Genomic DNA, 23,063 nt, shown 5'->3' with positions numbered 1-23,063 from the left:
TAGGCTCTAAATGGCTATAAAAATCTGCTTGTTTGGCCTATTTAAAAAATAAATGGATGTGTAAAAATTTGATTTTGTCTCTGGCAGGCTTTTGAGTGAATGGTCTCAGCCTGCAGTGAGAAAAGAAATGACCCAGGGGCCATCTTTGGCTCATTTATATGACAGCTTCACATCAATATAATCAAATGCTTATTTAACATCTACATTGGGGTGTCACGTAAGTATCATAAAATTGACCCAGTCAAGACAGAACTCCTAGTACTTCCACAGTTTTCAGTAAATGGAGCTATCATCCAGATTTGATGCCTCTGATTAATCGAATTTTGTCATTTCTGCTTCCTAAGCATCTCTCATATTTAGTTCTCTACATCTCCATTGCCGACTCTCCAGTCTAAGCTGGCTTACTCTATAATTAATTACTCAAGTAATTACTCTAATAAATAATTACTCTAGTAGAGTAAGTAAGCACTCGGCTCTAGAGTGCTTGAATTCCTGTAATACTCTGCTAGGTTATCTTCTTATTTTACTGATGTCTCCTTTCCATGAATTCTCCACACAGCCACCAGGGTTATCTTTTGAAACATAGATCCTGTTGACACTAGCTCTTTGTTTATATACCTTTTAGCAGTGTCCGGTTCACACTGAGAACATCCCAGTCTCAAAACCCTGCGTGATCTCACCTTCCTAGCTCTTCTCACAACACATACTCCCGTTCCTCACCAGTGTCCGTTTACAGACCCAGTGACTTGTGCATGTTTGTTTTCACACCACAACCTCTGTACTGCTGTTCTTTCTGCAGGAAATGTGTTCCTCTCCCAGCAATTTGAATGGCTCTTTTCTTTTCTTCTTTTAGGTGTTGCTTAAATGATACTTCCTCAGCTAGGCCTTCTGTAGCTGTCACCCTGCCCTCCACCCACCCTCACTGTCCTATCTCAAGCTCTCCATTTGTTTCGGGGGCTACAATGATCTCAATTATAAATTGAGATATATGTATTTTGTTTATTGCTTCAAACCCTCTCTATTCTCTAGGGTTTTTTTCCCCCCATTTTTAAAATTTAAATTCAACTAATTAACATAGAATGTATCATTGGTTTCAGAAGTAGAGGTGAGTGATTCATCAGTCTTATGAAATACTCAGTGCTCATTACATCACGGGCCTTCCTTAATGTCTATCACCCAGTAGACTCTAGACTTCATGAAAACAGAGACTTCATTTTGTTCACTGCTCCTTTTTGTTTTTTTTTTTTAATTGAGTTTCTAATATAGTGCCTAGAACATAATAGAAACTAAATAAATATTTGTTAAATGAAATACATTTCATACTTTCATAAAGAACAAATATGCAGGGAAAGGTGCCGTCAAGCAGAAAAGGATTTTTGTTCCTCTTTTTAAAAAAACTAAAGGTGTTAGTGTTAATTATTTATGTTACATAGTTTAGCACGGAAATTTTAATTCCTTTCTTGATGAGGTAAAGGAATTCAAACAACTATGGGGGATATAAATAGACTTTAAATGAACAAGTTTGAAATCATTGAAGTAAATCACTTGTGATTCCTTAGCAAGGCTGAGGTGTTTTGTTTTGTTTGTTTTGCTTTGGCTGAAGGTTATTAAAAAGTAGATTGTGATCAGCTCATCTCCAAACTTTTAGACCAAGAAAGGTAAAAGAATAGTAATCTTCATTATTTGGTATGTACAAGGTATATGAAGGAACACTTTCTACCAGGAGTAAGAATGAAAGAAACACTGCTCAAGAGGACATAACAAAAAATCTTAAAATTCTCACTTTCTATCATACCATTTTATATTTCCAATGCATCTATGGCTATACTCCCTTCTATCCTAAGGGATACTTATACATATGTATATATTCTCCTTTTCCCCTTGCTCTGTCTTAGTGAGAATTTATCCATTCTGCAATAGATGTACACCTGCCTTAATTTGGAATTTGTCACAAAAATAGTAATACAAAGAATATGATTAGTGAGCATTTACTGAGTGTTTACTATGTGCCAGGCATTATTCTAAGGGCTTTACATGTTCTATCTTCTTCAATCCAGTAAGAAGCCCTGTGAGTTAGGTATTAGTATTGTCTTCATTTTAAGAAAGAAAGCAAGGTTGCCAACCTGCCTGTGATCTCACCGTTAGGAAACAGTGGATGGGGGACTTGAAATCAGGTGGTCTGGCTCACTGTCCTTGTCATCAGCTTTCATACTCTGTTGCTCGGGGCTGTAATGCTGTCCTGCTCTTTCTTTAGTGGGTGTACCTGCTATGGATGTATCCTAATGATATTAGGATTGTGCTCATAGAGAAGAAACGGAAGGTTGCAGCAGTAAATGTAGGAATGTCCAATTCTTTTTTTTTTTTTTTTTTTGGCTACACTATTTGGAAATTGTTAACTTTTTGCTGAAATGTTTGTAGTTTTTATTAGTGGGTAGCACCAACAATAGTGAACAGAAAACACTTTCTTGTCTTCTTCTGTCTTCCCTCTGGATAAAAACAAACGGAGAAGTCTGGGACCCTCCTTCTGGGAGGAGACATTATAAGTCTTATGAAACTTCGGAGTAGAGAAAAGAACATTGACTTCTTCACTTTTCTATGCATCTGTTTCTCTCCCCATTTCACTTTTGGGTCAGTACAACTTAAGATCTGATGTGATGAAGGTTGGAAAGAATTCTCTCCTCTCATAGCTTCATTCATTCACGTGTTATTTATTCAACAAATATTTCTGAGTATGTACTTTGTGCCAGACTCTGTATTAGGCTTGGGCGTTAAGTGGTGAAGCAAGTCATGGTGAAGGAAGTCTGTGGAGGGGAAGAGAAAATGAAAACATAAAACACACATATACGTACACTCACACATATGGGTTTTTTTTTTTTTGCTAATATTACTTATACATATACATGCATATACTTTATATCTACTATATATTTTACATATTTGTATACATTTAACTTGTTCATTTACCTCATGTGCTTATTCTACATATATTGTACATATGTATATGTATAAATTATCCTAAGTGCTATGACAGAAACAAACAGGTTCAATGACAGAGAATCACTTATCGATGGTGGTACTACAAGAGCCACAGTGAGTCTCTGGGGGGAGGTACCTTAAGGATAGTCCTGGCTCTAAAGGAAAGTGGTAGAGGGAGGCTTGAAGTCCCTGTGCTGCCCAGCCTCATACACAGACTCTCTGATCTAGAATAATGGGAGAGCTCAGAGATGTGTTCTGTGTGGATGACCAAATGCCCATGGCGGCTACCACAGAGGGAACACACCAACATGGTCATTTGACAGAGAACTAAAAAGATTAGCACAGATATTGGTGAAATGTAGAAGACATTTAATTCACAAGCCTATGTTGTGACCATGCTGTGAGGAGATATTAAAGTACCTCTGACCACAAAGATCTGAGTCTAGGGTGCCTGGGTGGCTCAGTGGGTTAAGCCGCTGCCTTCAGCTCAGGTCATGATCTCAGGGTCCTGGGATCGAGTCCTGCATCGGGCTCTCTGCTCAGCAGGGAGCCTGCTTCCTCCTCTCTCTCTCTCTTCCTGCCTCTCTGCCTACTTGTGATCTCTCTCTGTCAAATAAATAAATAAAATCTTAAAAAAAAAAATCTGAGTCTAATTGGGTAGAATAAACAGATGCATGAGGAATGACACCGGAGGCAATGGACCAAACTGTGCAAGCAGATCCATTATAAATGGAATAAACAGAACATGGCTGAGCTCATCCTTTTCAAAGGAAATGAGTTAGAGCCATGACATTTACTTAATTGGTGGTGAAGGCAGTGGGAATATATTTAGATGGACACTGAAAATAAGAGCTTAGATTTGGGAACCCAAACACAGAAGATGCAACTTCTACTGAAGGATGATAAACAAGGCAGAGATTTGAGAAGCTTTGTTCTAAACTCGTTATGGAGCTACTGTTCCTCTTGTGTGTCCATTTCCCTCTTTATCAATGTTGCTTAATAAAAATTGGTACTGGGGCACCTGGGTGACTCAGTGGTCTAAAGCCTCTGCCTTCAGCTCGGGTCATGATCCCAGGGTCCTGGGATTCAGCCCCGCATCAGGCTCTCTGCTCAGCAGGGAGCCTGCTTCCTCCTCTCTCTCTCTGCCTGCTGCTCTGTCTACTATATCTCTGTCAAATAAATAAATAAATAATCTTTTTAAAAAAATTTTTAAAAATTGGCACTTCTGTATGTGGGTCACAAGCATTTTGTGAAATGGCAAGTGTCTCTTATGTGTTTGTGACTAAAATATCTCTCATACTAAACAAAACACGCCATTCCACAATCATTCCATTATCTGAAAATTAATTTTTGTCTGGCATGAGAGGCCTTAGACCTTTCAGGGTGTTCAGCCACAGTCCAACAAATATTTTTGGAATAATCCCTCAGTGCCAAGGATGTCACGGAGCAGCAGGACTACAAAAAGTAAACGTAGTTCTGTCATTTCGGAGCTTATAGGTTAAGTCAAGACAGAGAGAGACATGCAGCTATTTCATAGAATGCAGCATGGGGGCACAAACGGGGGACAGGCGGCATCGCCAGACGATGAGTAGGAAAGTGTAGAGAACACTCCTAGAAAGATGGTTATTTGATTGAGAATTGATGGGAAAAGGGCCATTTCAGGAAGGGGGAGCAGCATGAGCAATGGAATAGGGTGAGGTATAGGAGAAAATGTGAAAAACCCTCCTAGGATAGTCTTTTTAGAAACTCGGCATCAAGGTGTGTTTTAATGTCAGAGTCCAAACTAAGTTTGAAAAATACGTGGGACGTACAACCCTAGTTTGATACTTCAGGGTTGAGATGATGTTCACAGAACTAATTTAAACTCCCTAAAACCATTTTAAGACACGGGATTGTTTGGGGCCCAATCTTCCTTTCATGAAAAGAAAGCAGAGGGACAGAATTTTAGAAGGGCAACAGCTCACTGCTTGCATTCCACGTCATTCATGTGCATGGAAATAATCTGGGAATTCTGGCATCCTTTGCAACTTGCTAGGAAGGGTATTACCATTTGTGAGAATCAGCACCTGGAGGCGAATTTGAAGGGTGTGGTCTGAAGAAGGGGTCAGACTAGGATGAGCAGTGTAATACAGTCTGGTGACACTAAGCTTCGCAGAAACAAAGAAGAACACTTTTTCTCTGCCTCCAGCTCAGGATTTGGCGCAGCTCAGACTTGAGACAGACTCAAGCTTTAAGGAAAGGAGAAGAGCTGAAAGGGTACAGTGACTGCAGGAGTTCACGCTCCGGAAGAACCTGTGAGATCCTTACCAGGAGCGCAGTGTTTCTTGCGTAAGAGTTCAGTGGAGCGGGTAGCCTATGCCAGATCTTAGGTGAGTCAGGGTCTAGTCAGGAAAAACGGGATTCACTTTGAATATTCGTTAAACGGAGGATTCAAAGGCAGGGAATTGATTAAAGCACAAAACAGGTGATGAAAGCCAACCAGAGAAAAGTGAGGTGACAGGAGACTTAGCCACAGGAGCAAGGTATAACCCACCCTAGCTGGAGGGACACAGGATGAAAAGAGGGTACCAAAACCTAGGAGCCATGCGTTACCAGGTAAGAACTGGAACGTGGCAGGCTTTAGCAGCAGGAGGTGGGCACGGAAGAGACACAGCTTCTGCCTGAGAAGGTGCCAGAGGCAAACAGTGTTGAGAAGAGTGCCCTGACTGCTCCCTTCTTCCCCATCTCTTGTCACCTCCCAATGTCACCACTCCCAAGTGCCAGTGGCAGAAGCCAGCGACAGTTCCCCTGAGACAGCGCTCTAGGAAAGGAAGCCTCAGAGATCAGAATTTCCTGTCCCCCAGTCAGCCAGAGGGAGGGCAAGGAATGGATCCAGGGGCAAACAAGCCCATGACCCCATCAAGAGAGTTATGTTATAGAAACCCAGGACTAGGGGCTGACAAAAGGAAGCCTGCACTCCAAAAACTGGGATCTTAGAAGGTTTGAGTAGAAGAAGACCTATCTTTAAGTCATGTTTCCTCTCTTTCTTTGCTTTGCTTGGCTAGAAGGTCAATGTAAAATCAGAACATCTGCATGCACATCCCCAAAATACATTCTAATTTGGCTAGAAACTCTCATCAGTAAAGAAACCTGATTTTTTTTTCTCTAAAAGAAATTGCATTTTAATGTCCTATTTTGTAAAACTTAGCCTACATGTAGGATTTTCTGTTTGTTGTGCTAGTATATTTGACAAATCAGAAGATCCTTGAATTATCAAACAAAGGCTTATTTGCCTAAATTACCATGCTGGCCTGACACTGAGATGTGGGATTTGTTTTGAGTCTTTGCACATTTAGTGACCTGCGGTATTTTGATAAATGCCATTGCCTACAACTATTCAGTAGGAGGTTTGGGCACCATCTGTGTTTGTTTCTGTAGGAGCCGTAACTGCCTGGAGAAAAATCTGATGCTCATTTCAAAGATGCAGTATAAACAAAATTCAAGATGATGCCTTTAACATAATTATTCCACCTTTCATTTACATAGTACTTTATGCATTTCAAAGTGATTTGATATGCTTTCATTTAACGGATCTTCACAGAACTTGTGGAAGTTAGGTATGGACTTCTAAAAGATAGGACAACGCAACAAGGAAAATAACATTGAAAATAAGCAGTCTTTTAGGAGAAGACTATAAAATGCCATATAGTTGGATCTCCTGCTGATAGTAATAGAAAATACTTATCAAGCACCTCCCCTGTGCCAGGCACCTTGAAAGCGTATCACATGTTAACTCATTTAATCATCAGGACGATTCTTTGATGTAGGTATTATTATATTCTTATTTTCAGGAGAGAGGAGCTAAGAGAGGCAGGGTGGCTAACTGGCATAATAAGAGAAATGAGCCCTAGCAGGCAAACAAAATACTATCCATCTTAAGCAGTGTCTTCTTTAAATATGTTCTTAACAAGCAGTGTTCTTAATTACAGACATATATTTATATTAGGTTTCTTCTTCTTCCAAAATGTGCATGTAACTCGGTCATGTGCTGGTAAACCGGCTCACTTCCTTTCTGCAAAAGAGAGAGCAAGAAAAAGAAAAAAACAAAACTCGAATTTGTAGCATGCTATGGTCTGAATGGTCTGCCTCTCTCCCCGGAGAATTCATGTTGGCGTCCTCATGCCCAGGTGATGGTGTTAGAAGGTGGGGCCATTGGGAGATCATTAGGTCATGAAGGTGGAGCCCTCATGAGTGGGATTAGAGATCTTATAAACAAGATTCCTCGGAGTTCCTTAGATAGAAGGAGAAGGCTGGAAGCCCTCACAGGACAGTGCCGCCCTCTCATCTCACACTCCCACCCTACGGAACTGTGAGGAATTAATTTCTCTTGTTTAGAAGCTACCGGCTCTGTGGTATCCATCCATCCAGCCTGAATGGACGGGACAGACAAAACCCTTGATAATTTCCATGGTATGAGTAGCCCCTGCAGGGTCTACTTCAAGATACCAAAGTGAAGTCACTGAATGCTTAGTTAGAAGAGATGTGGATATTTGGATCTCACTGGCTTACGGCTTTAGCACACCAGTGGCTGATTAAAATTACTGTTGTACTCCGGATGACACGTATGCCATGGATATGATGATCTACTCTCGAAATAGTCTTAAAACGCAAGTTCATTTTATTTTCAGATGTTTTATGCAACTCAATTTGAATTAAACCGTTGTAGATATGTTCAGTGTTCAGTCACTACTTAGAATGAATTTTGTAATCATGTTTATGTTGGGATGTTTTTCGCTGATGATAATCAAGCTTGTCTGGGTTGAGGAGCTACTGGAGCATATGGAGAGAGGAGAGGGGAGGTGGGAAAAAGTGCAGCTATTCATGATGATCAGTAGATACAAACCTTGAGCCCGGTGCCAGTCTTTTCTCAAACCAAAGTTCCTTGGGTTATTTTGTAGCCAATACAGTTACTAAGATTCCAATTAGCAATCTGGTAGTCTTGCATTTGGGTCCACCTAAGAATTCCATTTGTGTGTTACAGAGTATAGTCATGTGAAGAGTTCATCCAATAGTCCTCTAAGCAAGAGTGGACATTTGTTTAAACCCCTCTAGCCCAGAGCCACATCAATTGAACCAGAAACAATGGGGATGGGCAGTGCGGACTTCCTTGAGTGCCACTGAGGCTGAGCTGACAGGTGTCCTGTTCTGTGACAGTTGCCTCTGCTGCCTCTGCCCAAGCTCCCTCTTCTGGATCCTACCTGACCCTTCTCTAATGCCAAAAATAAGTATCTGCCTTTACTGTCACTGCTGTCTCACATTAAAAATACATGTCCACAACTAAACACCATGTGATGCCTCTATTTTCCCTTTTATTCTCCGAAACACATATATAAATAATAAATTCAGAGCTTTCTGTCATCATGTTATCGTGTTCTTTTCTCATCTGTCTCTTATTTTCTGTTTATTCTTTGTTCTTCCTATTATTTTTCTTGTCAATGAAACTGTTCCCAAAAGTATTATAAAAATTCTACAGGGAGAATATGAATATCCCCTGACTTTTTTTTTTTTTTTTTTTACAACAGCAACAACCACAACCACAACCACAAAATGCTAAGGAAGCTCAGCTTGTTTGGTGCTGGGAAGATGTAATCCAGCAACATAAAGATTCTCAGTGATCTTTCTGACAGTCACGCCTTCAAAACTGTTAACAACCCAAACCAAAACAATGGCAAAATAAGCCTGTTCTAAAAAAAAAAAAAAAAAAAAAAAAAGCAGATCTGCAGAAAGCTTGGGAAAGCTTATTTATAAAGACTTTTTCCTTCCCACTGACAGATTTAGTGATGTCGCCCTCCACAGAGAGACTGGTCTAAGAAGAGGGGTTTACCAGCTGTTCTGGACACACACACATGGATGGGAAATGCCCCTCCTTGAAGCTTGCAGCTTGCGACTCTTTTGCCTTTTCCATCTTTTTATTGGGAAAATCTTTTTATTGGGAAAGAAAAGTAACAATTGTTGAAAATCTTTGCCAGATTATTGGTTCTGGGTCAGGAAACAAATTAACTAAACAAAACCTTCATAGATCAAATACTCGATCCTTCAGGCAGAGACCACTGGAAACTTCCCTACACAGAAGGTGGGATGGAATAAATCTAAATGTTTCATTCATTCAACAAACAAATATATGTCCGGCACATTTTGGGTGCCAATCCCTATGATAAAGATTTAAAAATTCAAATTTGAATAAAGTATAGATTTTGTCCTTGGCAGTTTGTAGTCTAAACTGCATTTACTAATTATGACAAAAATTCTTTGTTATAAGTAGTAAAATCTATCATCTCTATCTACCTATATATCCACATATAGATATATCTTCCCCCATATATATAATCAATATATAATCCATAATAACATACGAGCTTTCCAGCAATAATACACAAGCTTTCAAGTAAGACTTTAAAACTGAGTTTCCTATTAGAAGAGAATGGAACATTTCCAAGTGTTTATTGTTATAAATTTTATCATCCAGTTAACCTACTAGGAATCTGAAATGCAGGCAAAAACCTTTAAAGGCAAGATTTTGTGGGGCGCTAAAAAGAGTAAAAGAAAAAAAAAAGAAACTCTTTCACCTACCTTCTGTCCATCTCTGACTTTTCATCCAAATCTCACCTCTTCTGGGAAGCCTTCTTTTAAAATCCCAGCCCATAGTAACCACTTCTTTTTAAAGCCGCATAATTAACGTATTAATATGGTCCACATATATTTTAATCAGTGGTTGTTTTTCATAGTCACTTCAGAATCACCTGTGGAGTTTAGAAAATACACATTTCCAGGCTCTAACCTCAGACACTTATTAAGTCAATGCAAATACGGTCCCAACATTCGTATTTTTAAAGCACACCACACACATTGTATTCCCAGTTAAGAACCACTGTTCACGTTACACTATAGAATTTGGCATTTTATAATAGCTTATAATCCATATTTGTACATTTATATTCTTCTACCCCCAAGTGAACCTTAAGCATCTTTCGGGTATAGGCACGGACTTCTATTTACTTTGTTCTCCGTAGCACACAGAACCTACTCTGCACTGGTAAGAATTTCTACACTTCTTTTTTGAAAAAGGAATTTCTTCTCAACAACCTCTATGTAATACTATCATATCTGCTTTTCTATCTATATTTCTTACACAGTGGTGGAACAAAATTGATTATAAGCAAATGTCATTTATTCATCTTTATTTAATATTGCTTTTCAGAAAGGTTCCTGAATTAGGGCAATCCGTAGAGAGTTTCAGAGAAAGATGCTACTTCTAGCATAGTGGAGTTAAACTTACATTGGTTCAAATCCAAGTGATCTTCTCAGATGGCCTATGGTGAGGAGAAAAATGAAAGAAAAAAGTATAAAAAGTACAGGCCCTTAGTAAACATTTATAATAGCTAACATATATATGATATATATGTGTGTATATATATATATCTCATAATATAAGAATATAAGAATTCTCACATATATTTATATTTCCATAATATAAGAATTTTCCTCAGTGTCCAGATTTCATGCCTTATATCCTGATAACCAGTTACTCCCAGAGACATCTGTCTAGGCAGAGAATGTCAGAGCTGGGAGGGCTGCTGAAATGAAATGATCCTCGATCTTCCTTTTAACCTTAGAGGCAATTTAGGGCTAGTAGCTAAAGCAATCTGTACACATTCGTGGGATTGGAATGTTCTGCCCCACAGACCTATTTTAAGAGTCAGAAGAACACAGGGAAAGCCCTGTGTAGAAAAACTAGTCACTTAATATATCATTATTATCATTAGTATAGTAACAGTGATACCTGAACCACAACCTAGCTCAGTTAGTGCTCTTTTCTTGCATCTTAAAATGTATGTTGCCTTATAAAAATACAGTCTTATAATAGCTAATAAGAATAACAAATTAAAACTATTGATAGTCTGTGAATATATTCAGTAAAACCCTGCTACTCATTTCAGCCAGCAAATAGGAAGATCGTGTAACCATCTTCCGACCTATGCTGTTAAGGAGTCAGATCTTAGTCCGGTTTCAGTTTGCCCACTATGAGAGGAGCCGTGCTAGTCAATCTCTTCATCCCTGTTTCTTTAATTGTAGAACAAGGGAAATAAAGTATCTCCCTCATTGGGTTACTGAAGAATTCATTATGCAGGAAAGTATTTCAAAGTCTCAGGCGAATAGCAAGCTTCCAAAAACGGTTAGTTTATTATTATTAACATTTTATTATTATTTATAGATAAGGTTACCATAATTTGTTATCCATACTGGGACATGTCTGAGAGTGAAAGGCGGGACTCTTAGTGATTACACTGGGACAACAGGCATAAACCAGGACGCACAGCCACCTTATCTACAATGTATACTCTAGCTAAAAACAAATCCCTAAGGGAGTGTTAGACTGTGCAGAAAAATTTCCATGGAACTCTTTGGAAAGATGATATATATAGGTCAGATTCAAGCTCCTCTGAGACAAAATAGGAGGCATGGTGTTTTTATAGTATTTGTAACTTAGCTGAAGGTTAAAGTCCCTAACGTCTCTCTGACTAGGTCCCAGAAAGTGCACTTTAATTAAAAAAAAATATTTTAATTACCTGCAAGAGAAACTTTTCTGAAATCCCTTATCCCATTTCATGTCTCATTAAAACAAATAAATACATGGTAATTTATACTCTTGAAACAGATTATTTTTTATTTTTGTATCTTTTAAGTTTATATTTATGTCAGTAATCTCTACACCCCACATGGATGGGGTTTGAACTCACAATCCTGAGATCAAGAGTTGCATGCTCTTCCAACGGAGTCAATCAGGAGCCCCACATTTTTTTTTTTTTAAATAAAAGTTTGCATGAAGAAGAAAACAAGCTTCTATTTTGAAGCAAATAGATCACTGCCCACCCATCCATCCTATACATTTATTTCTCCTTTTGTTTTAAAACAAAGTAGAATTTTTGGAGGGAACAAATAATCATGTCCCCGGTCTATTGTGTCTGTCCCACTCTGCCCCATTCCACCTTCCACCCCATTTCATTCGACAGACATTTACTGGACGCCCACCATATAGTGTCCTTCCTGCCCACTACACTGAACTCTCCCTCTGAGACAAAAAAGTGACGTTGAGAAGGCTGACAAAGATAACTCTTTAGACACAAGCTCCATAAAGATGTATCATATGTAGTGGATGACCTTTCCCCTCCTCAGGAACTTTCTGTCCCCCATCTGCCTTTTAATAAAAATCAAGTGAATAGCATCACAATCCCTCGACAAAATATATTTCCTTATTAGTTGATTTTTGTTTTGATTTTATTCTGTAATACAGAAATTCATAACCTCAAGTTCTGAAGATGCAAGACATAGGAAAATCGTGCACATAGAGAATCAGCGCGTAACTGCTGTGCTGCTATGATGTAGAATAGAACTAAAAGTCTCTCACTTGTTTGACATTCACCGAGGGTCCCACTTAGCCTCTATCAGATGAAAGATCTGCTTGATCCATTTAAGCATTTCTTTTTGGGCCATAATGAAGTGTTCTGCACCTGTCCCGTAAGCAGAGTGCATTAAGGAAATCAAATAGATGACTGGGCTCACCTCCATCGTTCCAAACGCTGAACCTCCAGTCAGTGTCAGATTTATTTCATCTTCTGGCTTCTCAGTCACACATCTTCACCTATAGTCCCAGATGAGTGGAACAATTTAGAGCATTGTGCAATCACACCTATAGGCCCCTCTAAGGCATTCCCATATGGTGTATCAATTCAGTTCATGGCAAATTTAACAACAGTAGCGGTTGTCACACATACTCAAAACAAAATAAATTATCCATCCAAACTCTTGTACTTAAGTGCTTTTTATATTCTGTGTTTTAGAAAAACAGTTTAACTTTAAGCAGCATTCTAGCTATGATCAGTCTCTCCTGAGGAAGTATTTTATGAGATTGAATGAAGATAATGACAACCATTTGTCATTGCCATTAGCATAAGGCATGAGGCAGACTACAATATTTATAAGCAGCTAAGTCATGACAGTAAAAATATGACTTCCTAGAACTTGGGCAGGCATCGACTATGGCTGACTGCTATTCAGTAAAGTGAAACGGGTCTAAGTCTGGTAGTACTATATTTAATGGCGTGCTCATCGGAAGACCTAATTGTTTTCCACCACAGGGTATGGACCTTTATGTCCTCCATCAACCAAAAACAAACAGTCATACTGCTTAATGCCTGTTCAATTAATGTTTATGTGCTACTTTTACACCCTGAATTATTTGATGAATAAACTCTAAAAAGCTATTTGAGAACTAAGTTTAATGGAACCTCAACTATTATAAAAAAAGTTTCCAGGATTCTTACAGTAACTCCAACTATCAGCTAGGGAATAGAGAACATACATTGATATTCAGAAACTTTTTCCCTTCCTGTAAGAATGACAGAAAAATCAAAGTTCTAGAAGGAAATGGTCTATGTATCTTGAGCCTTCCTGCCTTCAAACTGAAGATCAAAATAGGGTTAGAATTACAAGTGACCAGGTCAGACTAAGGCAAATGGGAGACTTAGTTTATGATATTAAAAAAGGCTCTGCTTTTGTGTTTCAAGTACTTTCTTAACTTGTAACTATTTACCTGCTAATATTTCTACTTTCCTGATATAAAGACTTCGCTGAAAGCACTAGTTGATTAAAAATGTGTTAATTCAACACCTTCTTTTGCTAGAAGCTTTGTGAAATTGCTAAAAGTGTATTTTCAGTAAAAGATAGCCACTTTTTTTTTTTAATTTTTTATTTTTATAAACATATATTTTTATCCCCAGGGGTACAGGTCTGTGAATCACCAGGTTTACACACTTCACAGCACTCACCAAATCACATACCCTCCCCAATGTCCATAATCCCACCCCCTTCTCCCAAACCCCCTCCCCCCGGCAACCCTCAGTTTGTTTTGTGAGATTAAGAGTCACTTATGGTTTGTCTCCCTCCCAATCCCATCTTGTTTCATTTATTCTTCTACCTAACTGATTAGGAATGAAATAATAAATCCTCAATATTCTAATAAAAATCTATATAATATGTTTCCCTAGTTTTTTTTTTTTTTAAAGATTTCATTTATTTATTTGACACAGAGAGAGAGAGAGAGAGAGCACAAGCAAGGGGAATGGCAGAAAAACTGAGAGGCAGGCTCCCTGCAGAGCAGGGAAAGCCTGATGTGGGACTTGATCCTAGGACCTTGGGATCATGATCTGAGCCAAAGGCAGTAGCTTAACCAGCTGAGCCACCTAGGCGCTCCTCCATAGTTATCTTATAGCTGATTTTTATATGTCAAAATTAGAGTAGAGGAAACTAAGGGAAATAGAATAATGGGAATAAACTGTGGGTGTCATTGTGTTAAAATAATACATAAATCATTGGTGTTAAAAGTAATCAGGCTATTGGATGATACTTCAGTGTTTTATGTTGTACACTTTTTTTCTGTTGAGTCCATTATAAGGGCATGTTTTGAAATGTGAAAGGAATTACATCACTTATAAGTAATGCTTAGATTCTCCACAAATGCAAAGTGGAACGAGTAGTTGGCAGTTTGTTGGGTAATTTTGGCAAGTGTCCTATTTTGGATTGATTATCACTTTAATAAATAAAACTTATTTCTAAACTTCATGTTTTAAAATAGAAAGAAAATAAACTTTCAAAACTGCCTAGTCAGTACAATTAGATGCTGGGAAATATATGACATAGAAAATAGAATACTAAACAAATTCCATTACAGTTTGAAATAAGAATCTTATTCGTTTACTTAAGTTCTGGTGAAGTCGGAATATCTTCTGAAGGAACTAGTATACCTAGAATTAAAGATTGTGAAATCGATATTCTATACAAATAAGCAAGACTTGGTTTTGTTTTTATATTTTTAATTATAAAGATCATTCATAGCTTATTTTGCATGCCAGTGATTTGATTTTGAAATTTAATTCCATCATAATACATAGTCATTTACAAATTAACAGACTATGACTTGTCCTAAAATTTCTGTTGCCTAATCCTGTTTTCTTTTCTTTTTTTTTTTTTTTTTTAAGATTTCTTTATTTAATTTAGAGAGAGGGAGAAAGAGGGAACAAGGGCAAAGGGTGAAGGAGAGAGAGAATCTCAAGCAGACTCACCACTAAGCATGGAGCCTGAGGCAGGGCTCGATCCCACAACCCTGAGATCACGACCTGAGCCAAATCAAGACTCAGCCAACTGAGCCACCCAGGCCCCCTACTAAATTCTGTTTTGTTTTGTTTTTTTAATCTGTTTCTACATTAAACATAATCAAAGATAAATAAAACAACTACCATATTTATGAATCAATAGTCTGATAAGCTAAATAATTATATTTTGAGGTCTATGGCCCTTTTAAGAATAAAAATATTAGTTATTATTAGTTAAATACGTAAATTATTTGAGAAGTTTGGTATGTGTCCTCTCTATAAAATTGACTGAATGCAACTGCAATATATCAATGTTAACAGCCAAGTTTATTTTGGGAAACAGGTATAATTCTACTGCAATAATAATGAATTCTAATTAGGAAATCAATGAAATAAAGCCCATATAGTATATTTTAACATTGCTAAAAACAAATCCAGCCTAAGAAGGGTAGAAATGTCCATTTAGATATTTACCAAATAGCATAATCAAATAAACTCTCTTTATAGTTAAATGCATGCTCTAGAAATACTCTGTAGCATGTCAGTATCTTACTTTGTGTGTGGGCGTCATAGGTATAGTTAAAGTCTACATTTTATGTTACATTCCTAGACCCTTCCATCTCCTACACTGGGGAAGTGAGGCAGATAGGATCATCTCATCATCCAATACATGTATTTATTTTACTATTTGCAACTTAAGGTGCTGTTATCTTATTTATATAATAAGCTCTAATATTTTCATTAGTCACATATGTTTAATAAAAGTGCATTTATCAATCTCAGCAGTCAGCTAGAAATCTGTGAGGTTTGGAGCACCCCAGCACCTGAAGCGTTCTAGTACAGTCCAGCTCTCGCACCACATGAACAGGAATTCAGGAACTCGTGTCAAATTCAGGGATGAGGTTGACCTGGAAATGAGCAAGCCTAAGACTCTTTTAAGTATGCTTTATATATTTTCTGTACCGTGTCAACAGCAGCTTAGTTGTAAAGCAGTAAATCCTGTTGATCTGATGTACTCACTCAACAGTGGGTTCGCACAAATAGGTATTCCTGGGTGCTTGTGATGTACTTTAGCAACAAAGCTGGACAGAGATAAGTTGGACCAAATAGCAGAATCCTTTCAGAGGACTAGCCCAAATCTCTGCACTGCTAAATGAAATTGTTTAGTAAATTAAATCAAGACCAACTGATGATCTGGATAATGTAGACTCAAACCTTCCAGCATCTTTTTCTCAAAAACAGGGTGCTTGGTTTAAAATTGGGAAATTGCAGTGACTTTTTTTTGCCTTTGCAAATTGAGCCAAGATTAGATTTAGAAACTCACAGGGCATTTAAAATCTCAATTATCCAATAGTCATATAGTCCTTTTTATTTTTTAAGATGGAAGGACTAATGTAAGTAATAGTGAAAGGATGGCCGAAGTTATGCGAATTGTTGTCTAGTGGTAGAATGATAACCCATTTTGTTTTCTTTTGAAGTTCTTTTAATCATAGATGTTAAAGAAATGGGAGTTGCAGTTTTGATATGTTATAAATCAAGTTAGAATGTTTCCATGAATTTCCTACTTAGTGTTTTACACTTAATTAATTTCAATTCCATTCTGTCCTAACTAAATTCAGAAAAATTATTAATTTAGATTTTACAAAAATCTGTATAAAATTTTATAAAAATTGAGTAGTTCTGTAATCATTAGGCTCTTGATTTTGAGTAATTTCATATGCATCTGACACCAATAGGCTATTTTTAAAAAGTCTTCATTATGCCATGTGTTAAGGAAACATTTAAGTATTAATTATTAAAGTTATGCATAAATGTTTAGATATAGGTAAAAGTAAGTGTCGATACTTTGGGAATGTGTTTTATTGTAAGATGTTTAATAACTGAACAGTATTTAGTAAATGAAAAGTGTTCTTTCCCATACAGCCTTGATTGTTCTTTCTTCCACTATTGGCCACTATCATTTACAAAAACAAGATTGTTATTTTGGAGAGGTTAATGTCTCAGCCCAACTCCTACCATTTAGACTTCATGTGATTTTGGACAAACCTCTTAACGCTGTGAAATTTTGCTTTCGTATCTTTAAAATGAGGATAAGAAAATTTGACTTGCTTTCTTCTTGGAGCTGTTGTGATAAACATAATATAATTGTAAATGTTTTCAAAAGTTTCAAGGCATAATAAATAGGTATGTTTAAAAATACAAATGTGTGAACTTACAATGTCATATACAGTATTAACATTTTACGTATAAAAATAATTTACATAATCCTAGTAGCACATATGAAATATAAGATCAAAAGTAGATGAAAGCTAATTGATAGATATTTATTCATTTCATTATATTTAATAGATGTCTCCCATCAGTCTGGTCTAGGATACTAGCTAAGTTAAAAAAAAAAAAAACATGATGCCTTTTTCCAAGGGGGCTCAGATTTTTGCCCTGAGAAAGGTAAAGCCTAGGTATTCTTTCCCAAAAATATCTTGAGTATCTTCCAACGAAGTTGCTGTGCTTGATGAAATTTTTTCTTCTGTGACATCTACCAATGTATTTAGCTCAGCCGACTGTTTGCATCCCCTGAATACTTGTTAGCTGCACGTTGTTATAAGACCGCTTTCTTTTTTAATTTTTTATTTTTTATAAACATATATTTTTATCCCCAGGGGTACAGGTCTGTGAATCACCAGGTTTACACACTTCACAGCACTCACCAAAGCACATATGGGGGCTTAAGTGGGTAGGAGAAAAGACCGCTTTCTTTTAAACCTATTTCATTTAATCACAGGCTATTATTTCTAGTTAAAGTGCTTCCTTGAGTGATATAGTGAATAATAGAGTAAGTGATGGAAAACTATGTGGATTCAGAAAGTCACTTGATTGTTACTTCAAAAGAAAATAAACACCTTAGAAATAAATCCTGAGAGAATTAATTACTACACTTATAAAATCCTACATTAGACATCTTCTTAATAATCTAAATAGAACAAATAATAAATTCTTTTTGAGAACATTTATGGAGTTAATTCTTCCAACAGGGTCTATTTTTTACTCCAATCTATAGTATATGAAACTATAAAACTTTTAATAGATTGGAGGACAGTCTCTCTCAAACATCAGTATTACAAAGCAGTATAATAAATATTACTTTGGCATATCCTTGGAATTCATAGATTTAGTGGTCTTGTTTTATAATATCTCTGAATGATTCTGAAGTTAAATGATGTGTAGTAATCCGTAACTTTCTAAAAGCACAAATTTGAATTAACATACACTGTAGGAGTCTGGTGCAAATGTTTGTTCTTTATTCAACATTGGACACATAGAAATTTTCCAGAGTGGTTAAAAAAAAAAAAAATCTGCTGGTGAAAGTGAGGGGAAATGGCAATGTCTTATGCAAATCAGATACAGAAGATAACAGAAATTCCAGATACATTCAGTCGAGGGGTGTTCTGTGTTTGTTCTAAAGGGATGGCATATTTTTACTTTTTGAAGTTACTGACTTATGTGATAAGTTGCACATGTTGGTGTTTTTTGAATATTTTTAGATCTCAGGACATCACATTCCCTGAAGGACATAAAGGTTGTCTATCTCCTTTTTCGTTTTGCTACCTGTTTCATCTCAGCACTTCTAATGGCTCTCTATCAGCCTTCTAGCTGCCCTCACGTTCTTGCCGAATCTTTCTTTTTCCTTGCTCTCATGTTCACCTTCATCTGGTGTCCTATTGTTAAGTATAATAAAATATAAAATACATTTCAATAGTGTTTGTCACTGATCTCTAAACAAAGGAAAACTCCATTTTATTTTTGTAATTGTACAGATTGGGGCAAATCAATACAACAGAACATGCCATTAGTAAACAAATAAGTAACCATTACTATTCTTCCAGAAATATATTTTTCCAGTTTATTTTCACTTTTCATTGAAGTTTTATCTTATTTAGGATATCTCAACCTCACATGAAGGCTAACTTCTATACTTAAAGACACATGGTTTCTATTTAAGTAAGACGGGCAAATGAATACAGTCAGGGACAACATATATGGATTTTAGGGTTATTATGCATGACCCATTTTCTAGATAATCCAGGGAAAAGAGCTATTCCAAATATTTTGGTTTATGTGTATAGAAGTGTTTAGAAATTTATCATCAGACTTTAATCTTGGCAACATCCATAATAAGAGATTCTCTCCTCTAATTCCTTTTTACTGGCTTGAAGAATCAATTATACATTTGCATTTTGGTTTCCTCTCAAACTTCGTTCACTACAAAATTTGTCAATCAAAATCAGAGGGGACAGTAGTCACGTGCAGGGGTTAAGGAAGAGGTTTCTGATTGTGACTGCTTCGGTTTAGAAGCAGTGATGTCACTGCTTCTAAACTGCCAGTGATGTCACTCCACTGCCCAGTGATGTCACCTTGGGGAGTTTATTCTGTCTCGGGCCCGAATTGCTCATTTAGAGAATGGGGTTACCCTAGAACTTGCATCATAGGGTTATTGAGAAAATAGATGAAATAATTCCTAAAAATAGTTAAGACTGTGCTTGATATGTCTTATGCATGCCATTAGTGCCAAGATCTCTTTCTTCATATTATTGTCATTACTGAAACAACGTACCAAATTATCACTTGTCTTACTTTCATTTTTACCTCTATTTCAGTGTAAGCTATAGATGTGCAGCATTACTATAAGATTCTTGTGTATAAACATATCTTTTATTACCTGTTAAGAAGATACCCAGGATATGTTTGCTTATGAATATAATGGTGAGCATTTTTACATCTGTAGTCTAAGGCCTACATTAGCTGAGTATTTTGGTAAAGATTATTTTAAAAACATCTAAGCTACAAATTGATTTGGATAATGAAATGTTTTTTTATTAAATTAGCTTTTATTTATACATTTGATACACAGCATGAAGGTGTCACAAAGTTAAAATTTTTAGTTAAGGAAAAATAATTTGGGGGAGAGTATTAACTAAATTTGAGGAGGATATACTCACACCTGTACATCTCACAATTTTATGAGGAGGTGGTATTATTATCCCCCTCTTACCTATAAGAAAACTGAAGCTTCACAAGTTCAAGTAATTTTGCTTACAATGTAGAGCATCTATTGTGGGTTAAAGTTTCATAGTATAAATAATGCATCTTTAATCCTCCACTTACAAATCAACCTTATGGGAATAGGTATTAGCTTGCTTTTTCACAAAGAAACAAACTCAGCTCACTGCTGAAAATTAAAATTGCATGTACGTATACAACAGAATTCCATTTCAAATGAATAAATAAGTAACAAGCAGCTGAAGAATGGAGGAAGAATGAAAGGAAGAGAAAGAAAATCAGAAGGAATACCAACCAAGCTATTAACAGAGCTGTCTCTGAGGATTAGGATTATGGATTTGGGATAATTACATTACATATTTGTATTGTACATTCTAAGTTTTTCAACCATGAGTGTGAGTTACTTTTGGTAAGAAAATATATATATATATACACACACACACACATACATATATATATTCTTAAAAAAAAAAACCCAATTCATGGCAATTCTGCCATATCCTGAAACACCATTATTTGTACCTGAATGACTTGCTTATTAGAAAAAAAAATTCTCTAAGTTAAGCCAATTTGTACTTTATTTGGGATTATCAATGATAAAAAGGATTCAGAGAAGTTTCTCTGATGGAATGTGGTATTATTTATTTTAAAAATTACTGCTTTATAAGAAAGCCTAAAGCAGCAGGTCTGTTCAAATGTTAGTTCTAAATAATTATGTTCTAATCAATAAATTAATTTATATTCTTAAACCTCCAACAGGCAAGTTGAAAGAAACAGTTTAAAAATTCAGCATTAATCCATTAAGAAGATCTTTATGCAACATGTAAATATAATCTTCTCTGTTTAAAGATGTTTATAACTAGTGTTATTCCAGGCGCACTTGGGTGGCTCAGTTGGTTAAATGTCTGCCTTTGGCTCAGGTCATGACTCCAGGGTTCTAGGATCAAGACTTTCAGCAGACTCCCTGTTCAGTGGGGTGTCTGCTTCTCTCTCTCTTTTTTGCCCCTCCCCTTCCTCTTTTTAACCCTCCCCCTGCTCATGCTTTCTCTCAGATAAATAAAATCTTAAAAATAAATAAATAAATAAAATCAGTTTACTCCAGCACAGATATTATATCTTGGTGAATTCCTTAAGTATGTTTATTAATGTTTATTTTTTATTTTTAAAGTTTATTAAACTTTATTTTATTAAAGTTTATATTTTGAAATAGATTGCTTAGACTAATTAAAGACATTTTCTCACCCGTTGCATCCCTTTATAACTAAGAATTCAAGATTTGGTAAATAGGAGGTTGTATATAAATGTTAATTTATATATAACGATATATATATATATTGTATTTGTTTTAATTCAATGTGATTTTTTTTTTCTTGGCATCCTTTTTGGCTTACAGTGGGCATGTACTGGTTTCAAAATGGAGACAATAAACATTTCTTAACATGATACTCTGTTGAATGCTTGGACAGTGCTCTTTCCCTAGTAATAATCAGTTGCCTTTCTTTTGGCTTCTCAGATACCTGTGTGCAGTTGGGAAAATGACAAAAGGCATTGGGAAGGGAGGGGCAAGGTGGTATCAGAGAAGTTGAAAGATGTCCTAATGTCAAAAAAGGCAGGCTAAGAGGCTAGAATATGGGAAATATGCTATGTGTGTGTTAGGGCAGAATGAGACAAGGGGAGGAACATTTTCCTACTGATAGAAGTCATCCTGAGAGGCATCAGGTGACAGGAAACCTATGTCCCCAGTTCTGACATTTGCTTGCAGAGGCTCTACCAAGATTATCTAAGAGTCTCCAAATTTCTCTTATAAGTAGATCATTCACTGTATTCTACTGCGAAGTATGAAACGTGATGGTACAGAAATTTGAACTAAATTAGTGTTTAGAAGCTCACTACCAATTTTTAAGATGGCTCACTCTGCACTTTTTTTTTTTTTTTTTTTTTTTAATAAAAGCAGATAAGCTGCCTGTTGTTAAGGTATCCAGTGGTATATGAATCAGACAGTTTCCTCTCCTGGTTTCTCAATTTGTCTGACAATAAAGTATAAGAGATTGAGATGTGAAACAGCATATCAAGTAGAGTGACCTTTTTCTCCCACTGTAAATGATCTTTCTAGTACCAATTAATAAATTCCATGTAAAGAGATAGGAAATTCATCTTTGTGCTGAATATGGAAGGCCAGGGCCTGATTGTCAACAAGAACTGTGATTTTACTGTTAGCTCAGATATTTTAGTAGGAAACTAGAATGTCCAGATAAATGCTACACATAATAGGAAGTAATTCTTTTTAAAATAGTTAGCATTGGGTGATAACTTCACCTGTGTTCTTAACACATGACTGTGTAGTGAAGAACTACAAAAAGATTATTTCTGATTTGAAATTGACTCTCAGTATTTAAAGCTGTGTTCTGATTTACAGATTGAAGAATAAAAGCCTGAAATTGCTTTCTTGCTTATTTAATCATGTGAATTTTTTTTTAACATCAAAATGGAATTTAGATTATCAGTGAATTCATTTGTTCTACAAAAGACAATAGTCATGCTTTACAACAAAGGGATACTTTTCATCTGCATTTTTCTATGATGGACTCAGAACTTTTGGAAGAATGACAAATTTGAGCAAAGATCAAAATAAAGATGTAATTTAAGTTAAAATATTTTATCATAATCTTTTTTAGTCAATATTCACATATTGCTAAAGAACAGAAATTATATTAAAGCTTTCTGAGATTTTAGAATCTCTTTTCAGTTAAACTCATTCAAAGTTGGGGATCACCATAACATTTTGGGAAATGTGTGGGTTATCAAACTTTGTTTTAAATATTGACTTTCCTATGTATTAGT

At 36.3% G+C, this 23,063-nt stretch overlaps 1 protein-coding gene across 5 annotated transcripts in view; it reads right to left on the bottom strand.

Moving 5' to 3' along the window:
• Positions 1-23,063, bottom strand: part of KHDRBS2 (KH RNA binding domain containing, signal transduction associated 2) — a 628,493-nt gene that overhangs the window by 16,613 nt on the left and 588,817 nt on the right. For 3 of the 5 annotated variants that reach the window (XM_045070404.1, XM_045070405.1, XM_045070408.1), the window contains 4 exons: positions 12,577-12,655; positions 10,292-10,325; positions 9,586-9,755; positions 2,140-2,801 (listed from right to left, as the gene is read on the bottom strand). The gene's annotated coding sequence lies outside the window, so the exon portion shown is untranslated. Of the gene's footprint in view, positions 1-2,139; positions 2,802-4,130; positions 7,028-7,905; positions 7,971-9,585; positions 9,756-10,291; positions 10,326-12,576; positions 12,656-23,063 lie in introns of those variants that run through there. The other 2 variants (XM_045070407.1, XM_045070406.1) reach the window with 2 other exon arrangements.

Source organism: Mustela putorius, unplaced genomic scaffold, assembly GCF_011764305.1.
Source record: "Mustela putorius furo isolate JIRA1106 unplaced genomic scaffold, ASM1176430v1.1 tig00003969_pilon_pilon_pilon, whole genome shotgun sequence".
In the NCBI taxonomy this organism is placed as follows: Eukaryota; Metazoa; Chordata; class Mammalia; order Carnivora; family Mustelidae; genus Mustela; species Mustela putorius.
This window is presented reverse-complemented; position numbering and strand designations above follow the sequence as displayed.